This window comes from Hemitrygon akajei, unplaced genomic scaffold (genome assembly GCF_048418815.1).
Source record: "Hemitrygon akajei unplaced genomic scaffold, sHemAka1.3 Scf000037, whole genome shotgun sequence".
Classification (NCBI taxonomy): domain Eukaryota; kingdom Metazoa; phylum Chordata; class Chondrichthyes; order Myliobatiformes; family Dasyatidae; genus Hemitrygon; species Hemitrygon akajei.
Window position 1 is genome coordinate 5,923,802 of NW_027331923.1, and position 9,210 is coordinate 5,933,011.

Consider the following 9,210-nt stretch of genomic DNA (forward strand, 5'->3'; position numbering starts at 1 on the left):
CCAAAGGGATTGTGGAGAGTAAATGTGGTACTCTGTCGAGAATCACTGAGATCCGTCCCCTCTGGCCTGCCCTATCCGGGACCAAAGGGGTTGCGGAGAGTAAATGTGGTACTCTGTCGAGTATCACTGAGATCCGTCCCCTCTGGCCTGCCCTATCGGGGACCAAAGGGATTGTGGAGAGTAAATGAGGTACTCTGTCGAGTATCACTGTGATCACTCCCCTCTGGCCTGCCCAATCCGGGACCAAAGGGATTGTGGAGAGTAAATGTGGTACTCTGTTGAGTATCACTGTGATCCGTCCCCTCTGGCCTGCCCTATCTGGGACCAAAGGGATTGTGGAGAGTAAATGTGGTACTCTGTCGAGTATCACTGTGATCACTCCCCTCTGGCCCGCCCTATCCGGGACCAAAGGGATTGTGGAGAGTAAATGTGGTACTCTGTCGAGTATCACTGTGATCCGTCCCCTCTGGCCTGCCCAATCCGGGACCAAAGGGATTGTGGAGAGTAAATGTGGTACTCTGTTGAGTATCACTGTGATCCGTCCCCTCTGGCCTGCCCTATCTGGGACCAAAGGGATTGTGGAGAGTAAATGTGGTACTCTGTCGAGTATCACTGTGATCACTCCCCTCTGGCCCGCCCTATCCGGGACCAAAGGGATTGTGGAGAGTAAATGTGGTACTCTGTCGAGTATCACTGTGATCCGTCCCCTCTGGCCTGCCCTATCCGGGACCAAAGGGATTGTGGAGAGTAAATGTGGTACTCTGTCGAGTATTACTGTGATCCGTCCCCTCTGGCCTGCCCTATCCGGGACCAAAGGGATTGTGGAGAGTAAATGTGGTTCTCTGTCGAGTATCACTGTGATCGGTCCACTCTGGCCTCTCCTATCCGGGACCAAAGGGAATCTGGAGAGTAAATGTGCTACTCTGTCGAGTATCACTGCGATCCGTCCCCTCTGGCCTGCCCTATCCAGGACCAAAGTGATTCTGGAGAGTAAATGTGGTACTCTGTCGAGTATCACTGTCATCCGTCCCCTCTGGCCTGCCCTATCCGGGACCAAAGGGATTGTGGAGAGTAAATGTGGTACTCTGTCGAGTATTACTGTGATCCTGGCTCTCTTCCTGCCTCTTATTATTCTTGTCTGTGATTGCAATGCGACAATCTCTGGCTCAATGTTCCCACTTTCTAGAAACCCCATTTCTGTCCTTAGCCAAGTGTCCTCTTCATCTGCACCGTCCGCACGATCCTGCCACCCTTTCTGGGTTCTTTGTCAGGACCCGTACTCCGTCTCCTCACTACCCCCAGTCCCTTACAGAGTCAATTGCGCTCCATATTCATCAGAATTTATGTCACCTGGGGCCAGGTCTGACACAGCGAATTGAGATTAGTTAACTTAAACGAGTGGGCAGGATTGTGTCTGAGACAGTTTAGAAAAGTCTGCACTGCCAACTGGACATACTGATCTGACATACTGATCTGTCCAGGGGTTTGCTGGCATTGGACTCTCACGTATCCTTAAAACGAGCTATAAAGTACGCAAGGGATTCTCCTTTTTTCTGCAGTTATCGGGTAAATTCACCAAAATCCGCGTGCAGTCGGGCTGTCATTCAAATGGGTTCCCTTACCTCAGCGACCCACCGTGCCATGGCTTGTATTACATCAGCCCCTCTGGTGGCTCCCGATCACCTTCGGGCATCTGCCTGGGAAAGGGGAATCCACTCCCTCTCCCTGTCCGAGAGGTTCCATATATAACCCTGAGGAGTGGCACAAGTCCCCGGGCAGGGTCTGGAAAGGAGAACCCACTCCCTTTTTCAATGAATTCAGGTAAAGCCCCTGGTCCAGACGGTTATACTGCTGAATGTTTAAATTCCTTTTCTTCTATACTCGCTCCTTGGTTTGGTAAAATTTTTAAAGATGCGTTAACTTTAGGTAAATAACCACAATCTTTTTATGATGCCTCCATTTCTCCAATTCTTAAAAAAGAATTGAGACCCCACTGAATGTGCATCCTATTGGCCAATATCCTTTCTGAATACGGATTCCAAAATTTTTACCAAAATTCTGGCCACTAGATTAGAAAATATATTACCTCAAATTATCTCTGAAGATCAGACCGGATTTATGAAAACCTGTTATTCATCTTTTAACATTAGAAAATTAATTAATATAATTTATACTTCTTCATCTAAAATAACAGAATGTCATTTCCTTAGATGCTGAAAAAGCATTCAATAAATTTGAATGGCTATATTTATTTAATACATTGCAGAATTTTAATGTTAGCTTAAAATTTATATAATGGATTAAATTAATGTATTATAAACCTTTAGCTTCGGTTCTTACCAATAATCAAAGATCTCCTTTTTATCAGTTGTCCCGTGGTACGAGGCAAGGCTGGCCTTTAAGTCCTCTATTATTTGACATTGCTTTGGAACCTTTAGCCGTTGCCATTCGTGAATCACCTAATATTTTTGGTACTACCTGTGGGTAAGGGACTTATAAGTAATCATTATATGCTGATGATTTGTTACTATACATGTCTGACCCTGAGAGATCTATTCCTGATATTTCATCCTTGCTTGCTCAGTTTAGTAGCTTTTCTAGCTACAAACTGAATTTTAATAAGAGTGAATTATTTCCATTAAATATGGAAGTTCCAATTTATAAACACTTACCATTTAAAGTTGTCACAGATCATTTTACTTATTTGGGTATTAAAATTACCAAGAAACATAAGGGTTTATTTAAAATTAATTTTTTACCTTTAATTGAACAAATCAAGCAACTTGTTACCAGGTGGTCCCCATTATCTCTGCCATTGGTTGGTCAAATTAATACTATCAAGATGATAGTATTACTCAAATTTTTATATTTATTCCAAGCATTACCAATTTTTATTCCAAAATCTTTTTTTCATATTATTGACTCCAAAATATCCTCGTATGTGTGGCAGAGTAAAAATCCGAGATTAAGTAAAACATATTTACAGAAGCCTAAGAAGGAAGGTGGTTTGCTTTGCCAAACCTGAGATTTTACTATTGGGTAGTTAATATTCAGTATTTAATATTTTGGACACAAGAATCGGTCATAGTACCTTGACCACAATGGGTAAATCTGGAGTGTAAATCTGTACAAGACTTCTCATTGTTTTCTATATTAGGATCTTCGTTTCCTTTTGCTTTATCTAAACCGAATAAACAAATAACTAATCCTATAGTTAAACATACATTAAGAATATGGTTTCAATTTCATAAATTCTTTGGCTTGAATAAGCAAGCCCTATTATATCTAACTTCTTTTTCCAGTCCTCTTTTATGGACCAAGACTTTGTGTTATGGAAAACAAAAGGTATAACATGTTTTCGTGATCTATTTTTAGATAACAGTTTTATGTCCTTTGAACAGCTGCCCAGCCTAAAAACCATTTTTTTAGATACTTGCAAGTTAGAAATTTCTTGAATGTTAGTATTTTCTGAAATTATGACCAGTGGACATTAGAGAAAAAATTCTAGCTCTGAATCCTTGCCAGAAGGGTTAAGTAGCCATCATTTATCATATGATCATGAAAATACAGCCAGGAGTATCAGAAATAATTAAGAAGGAATGGGAAAAAGAACTTCACTGTCTGATACCCACAGAGCAGAGGGAGAAAATTTTACAATTAGTCAATTCTTCTTCTATTTGTGCTAAACATGCCTAATACAATTTAAGGTTGTTCATAGGGCTCACATGTCCAAGGATAAACTCGCTCAATTTTATTCTTATGTTAATCCAACCAGTAACAGATGTCATTCTGAAGTCGCTTCATTGATCCACATGTTCTGGTCTTGCCCCTGTTTGCAAAATTATTGGAAATATATTTTCGGTATTATTTCAACAGTTCTGAATATCAAATTGCAACCACATCCTATTACTGCAATTTTCGGTTTACCAATGGTGGATAATAGTCGTTTATCCCCCCCCCTCAGCCCGGTGGATGATGGCATTTGTTACATTAATGGCTAGAAGATCTATCCTATTGAACTGGAAAGAAATTGATCCTCCAACTATATTTCAGTGGTTTTCTCAAACTATTTCTTGTTTGAGTTTAGAAAAAATTACAAGTGTTGTCTTTGTCCCTTCAGTTAAATTTGAAGAAACTTGGAGACCATTTATTCAACATTTTCATATAAGCTAAACTGACTTTTCCTAAACATTACTTTTATTGTCCTTAATTATTTGGATGGAGGTGCGGAGTTATTGACGCTACTGTGTATAATTGATATAATGCAATGGCCCATGTCGGTTAGGTATTTTTTTCTTTTTTTGGGGGCGGGGGGAGGGTTTCTTATTTTCTCCATTTTTTGTAACCACTATGAGTTTGGGAGGTTATTATCATCTATTTGTATTTAGACCTTAATCTATTAATTATGTACTCTCAAGCTCTTTGTATTCATGTTTCATTTATGTTTGATTAAAATCAATAAAAAGATTTAAAAAGAAAGGACTATTCTGAGGAAAGGGTGGAATAGGCGCAACGGGCCGAGTGGCCAGACACTGTTACTTATTTTCTAAAGCACGAGTTTACCTTTGCGCCTTGTTCTCCCTTGGTTTTCAGCCGTTCGGATTGCACAGGGGAGCGGTGAGAGCTCCGGAAATCCATCGGCAGCCGCTGCGGGGCAGCTCCCGTCTCCCAGCAGAAAGGGACGGGTCTGGGAGGCAACTCCAGACAACAGGCCCCGATCCTCGGCGGGGAAAGGCCAGGCGCCCTCCGTGTAGCTGAAACATCTCACGGAATCTCCGCCGGTCTCTTCAGCTCAGCCTTCGAAAGGATTCACGACCCGCCGGTGGTGCAGCCGAAACCCGAGGCGCAGCTCCCGGTCTCCGGCCACACTCGGTCCCGGTTCCAAACTCCGCCCCGGCCGGGCGCATAGCGTCCCGCCCACTGACTCCCCTCAGCCAATGAGAGCATCCTGCTCCCAGCGGTGATCGCTGATTGGCTGTGAGTGTGGGAGGACGGGCTGCTGCTGGGAGCTGCAGATGTCAATCACAATTTGTTCTCAGAATTAAAGCAAGTTTCCCGAAACTCGAATTTCAAAGTAAATCTTATTATCGGAGTACAGATAAGTCACCGCATACAACCACATACAAATTGTGCAAATGCAAATACGGGGAAATAGCGATAAATAGCAAGAGCATGAAATAAACGCAGCGGCTGCTGATGGAACTCCGGAGCTCTCACCGCTCCCCTGTGCAATCCGACAGGCTGAAGGCCAAGGGAGAACAAGGCGCAAAGGTCAACTCGTGATTTAGAAAATAAGAAACAGGAGCAGGCGTTGCTGTTCGGCCCGTTGCGCTGTTCTGTCCCTCACTCAGAACATGTCTGATCTTTGACCTCAGCGCCACTTTCCTGCAAAGTTCCCAGCATCGCCGAGCCCCTGAATATGACAGTTTAATATAGGAAACTTGTGGAGAAAACTCCAAATATTCACTGCACTGTGTTGGGGAAATTTCTCCTCATCTCAGTCCTGCTGAGGTGATCTCGGATTTTGAGTCTGTGATCCCTCGTTCCACTGCCCAGCCAGGAGAAACATCATTCCTGCCCCTACCCTGTAAATACCCTGTGAGACTGTGTCTGTCTCAATCAGGAAGCTTCTCCATGTGAACCTTGTGTTAATGAAATTGGTGACAGTTCTTTCAGACCAGCATCTTTGACCAGAAGAACACCAGGAAGTGGTCAGCACGGAATGTCCTGCAGTTACTGCAGGAGAAGGACTGGATGGACACAGTGGAGTGGTTCCCTGAGCAGACAGTCCAGACCATCTGGCAGAATGCCTCATCACCAGATCTCACCAACAGGCACCAAGACCTCACCTGTCTGGCGGCGAGAGGGCCCCTCCCAGTCTGATCCTTGCTGCATGCCCGGAGATCACTCCCACAGTGCGCTGCCCCGAGATTACTGCAGTGGAGACGAGACGGTCCCTCCCAGTCCGATCCTTGCTGCATGACCGGAGATCACTCCCACAGCGCGCTGCCCCGAGATTACTGCAGTGGAGACGAGACGGTCCCTCCCAGTCCGATCCTTGCTGCATGCCCGGAGATCACTCCCACAGTGCGCTGCCCCGAGATTACTGCAGTGGAGACGAGACGGTCCCTCCCAGTCTGATCCTTGCTGCATGCCCGGAGATCACTCCCACAGCGCGCTGCCCCGAGATTACTGCAGTGGAGACGAGAGGGCCCCTCCCAGTCTGATCCTTGCTGCATGCCCGGAAATCACTCCCACAGCGCGCTGCCCCGAGATTACTGCAGTGGAGACGAGAGCGTCCCTCCCAGTCTGATCCTTGCTACATGCCCGGAAATCACTCCCACAGCGCGCTAACCCGAGATTACTGCAGTGGAGACGAGAGGGCCCCTCCCAGTCTGATCCTTGCCGCATGCCCGGAAATCACTCCCACAGCGCGCTGCCCCGAGATTACTGCAGTGGAGACGAGAGGGCCCCTCCCAGTCTGATCCTTGCTGCATGCCCGGAGATCACTCCCACAGCGCGCTGCCCCGAGATTACTGCAGTGGAGACGAGAGGGCCCCTCCCAGTCTGATCCTTGCTGCATGCCCGGAGATCACTCCCACAGCGCGCTGCCCCGAGATTACTGCAGTGGAGACGAGACGTTCACTCACCTCTTTGCGGACTGTGGGCTGGCGAAGATCTGTGGAGAAAGATGCAAGGGCCTGTGCCACATCAGCTGCGTGACAGAAGGCTGACTGATCCTCTGGCTGTTCCCAGGACGCGCAGGAAAACGGACAGCGAATGCTGCTGGAAGATCATCAACTTGGGGAAAGACTCGAAACTTGTTGGCCTGCCATCACACCGAGATGTCCGGAGAGCAGCGGTTCCCAACCTGGGGTCCACGGTTACTGGTATCGGTCTTTGGCATTAAAAAAATGTTTGGGAACCCCTGTCGTGCAGGAATGCTGCCGACTGGCACATTCCAGACTACAGGGACACCATTGGTACTATCGGGTCGCTCTACTGCTCGACTGGGAGAGGCCGTGTTTGCTGAGGAAGCCTCTCAATTATTGTTCACCACCCCAGGGGGCACATGAGCGACAACAGACCCCATAGAGAACGAATGTAAATTCATTGGGTAAAGGTATTGGCACGTTTTATCATTCTGAATAAAGCTTATAAAGCTTACTTTGATACAAAAAAGTTTCAACATCTGATCTGTGCCCAGAGTGAAGGAGACCAGGCCTTCTATTGGAGACAGGACGGACATGGGTGAAGTCACGAAGTTTTTCTCACGAAGGGCTGTTGAAATCAGGACCTTACCGAAAAAATAACATTTTCCACCCTGTGACGTAGAATCTCCAGTCCTGTGCTTTTTCCTGCAACCACAGGTCGGTCATCACCACTGCATCTCTCTCCTCACAGCACAATATTCTCTCTGCATCCCCAGATTAATGGCATGTTTTCACTGTTTACTTATCCACCGTTTTACACTCCACTCTGACTCTCTTAGACCTGCAGAAAGATATAAAAAACTAGCTGCTGGAGGAACTCAGCGGGTCGGGCAGCATCTGTGGAGGGAAATGGACAATCGACATTTCGGGTTGAGACAGTTCAGATGAAGGATCTCGATCCGGAAAGGTTTTTCCGATCGGAGCGATGGGGCCTTTGGGCATACAGCTAACTTTTTTTGTCGCTCTAGGTGTTTACGAGATGGGGTTGCTGGGCATATGGCCAACTCACCTACGCTCGTCGCCGGGATTAGACAGTCCATTGGGCGTTTTCTTATCTTTTCCCTGTTTAATTTGTTGTTGATCCCACACTAACATGGAAATAGCCAGAATTTCCACTGAACATATCCAGCAGCAGAATGTTCATTCCGAGACTGCAGCGCGCGTAGTGGACACTCGCGGTACTGCAGGGGATCAGCCCCTCCCCGAAAGTGAAAGCATTCTGAATCAGGAAGTGCTGGGAGTTAACATGGCTTCGAAAGGACAGGCCGAGAGTTGGACCGAGGAGGTAATTTGTCCCATCTGCCTGGATTTCTTCACCGATCCGATGTCACTGGAGTGTGGACACAACTTCTGTCGCTCTTGTATCACACGGTGTTGGGAAAGGGAGGGGAGAAACTCCTGCCCGGAATGTAGAGCGGTGTTTGCTGACCGCACCCTCAGGGTGAATCGGGCCTTAGCAAATCTGGCTGAAAAAGCTCGAAATCTGAATCTGAATCCGAAAGGGAAGGAAAGAAAACTTCACTGCGAGGAACATGAGGAAGAACTGAAGCTGTTTTGTGAAACGGACAAGACACTGATCTGTGTGATCTGTGCAGTGGCGGAGGAACACCGAGAGCACCGCTTCAGGCCGATTAAAGAAGCTGTTAAAAACTATATGGTAAAAACTAACGTTAGTTCAATACTTAAAATATTTCCTTTGTCCTACATATCATCACACGAGCTTCCATAACCAACATATCATTCTTTGCTATTTCTGCCATTTCCAACGGGATTCTAGCATCTCTCCGTCCCACAGCCCAACTCCGCACCCCGAACTCTCCGCTCTCCATACGGATCGCTCTCTACGTCCTGTATCTATCCACTCGCTCCTCCCCACTGATCTCCCTCCTGGTACTGACACCTGCAAGCGGGACAAGTGAATCACCTGACTCCTAACCTCCTCCCTCGTCACCATTCAGGGACGCAAACAGCCCAGTTCCTCCCGTTTCCTCCATGGTCGATTGTCCTCTCGAATTAGATTCCTTCTTCTCCAGCTCTTTACCTCTTCCACCTGTCCCCTCCCAACTTCTCACTTCATCACCCTCCCCCACGCTCCCCCTCACGTTGTCTCACCCGTCACCTGTCAGCTGGTTCTCATTCCCAACCTTTTTATTCTGGCTTCTGTCCCGTTCCTTCTCAGTCCTAATGAAGGGTCTCATCCCGAAAACCGACTGTTTATTTCTCCTGAATAGATGCTGCCTGACTCACTGAGTTCCTCCGGCATTTTGTGTGATAATCGGGTTTGATCACCTGTTTCTTTTGATGCATCTTTATTTCTATTTCCTTCACTCTCTGACTTCCAGGATCAGCTAAAATCTTCCTTAGACTCTCTCACAAAAAAGAAATCAGACTTCCAGGAAAAGGAGCAGCAACAGAAAGAGAAGATTTCCGGAGTTCGGGTGAGGCTTCCTGAGCGGAATTTCTGATATTACTGTCGGGTTTTGCTCCATTTAATGCA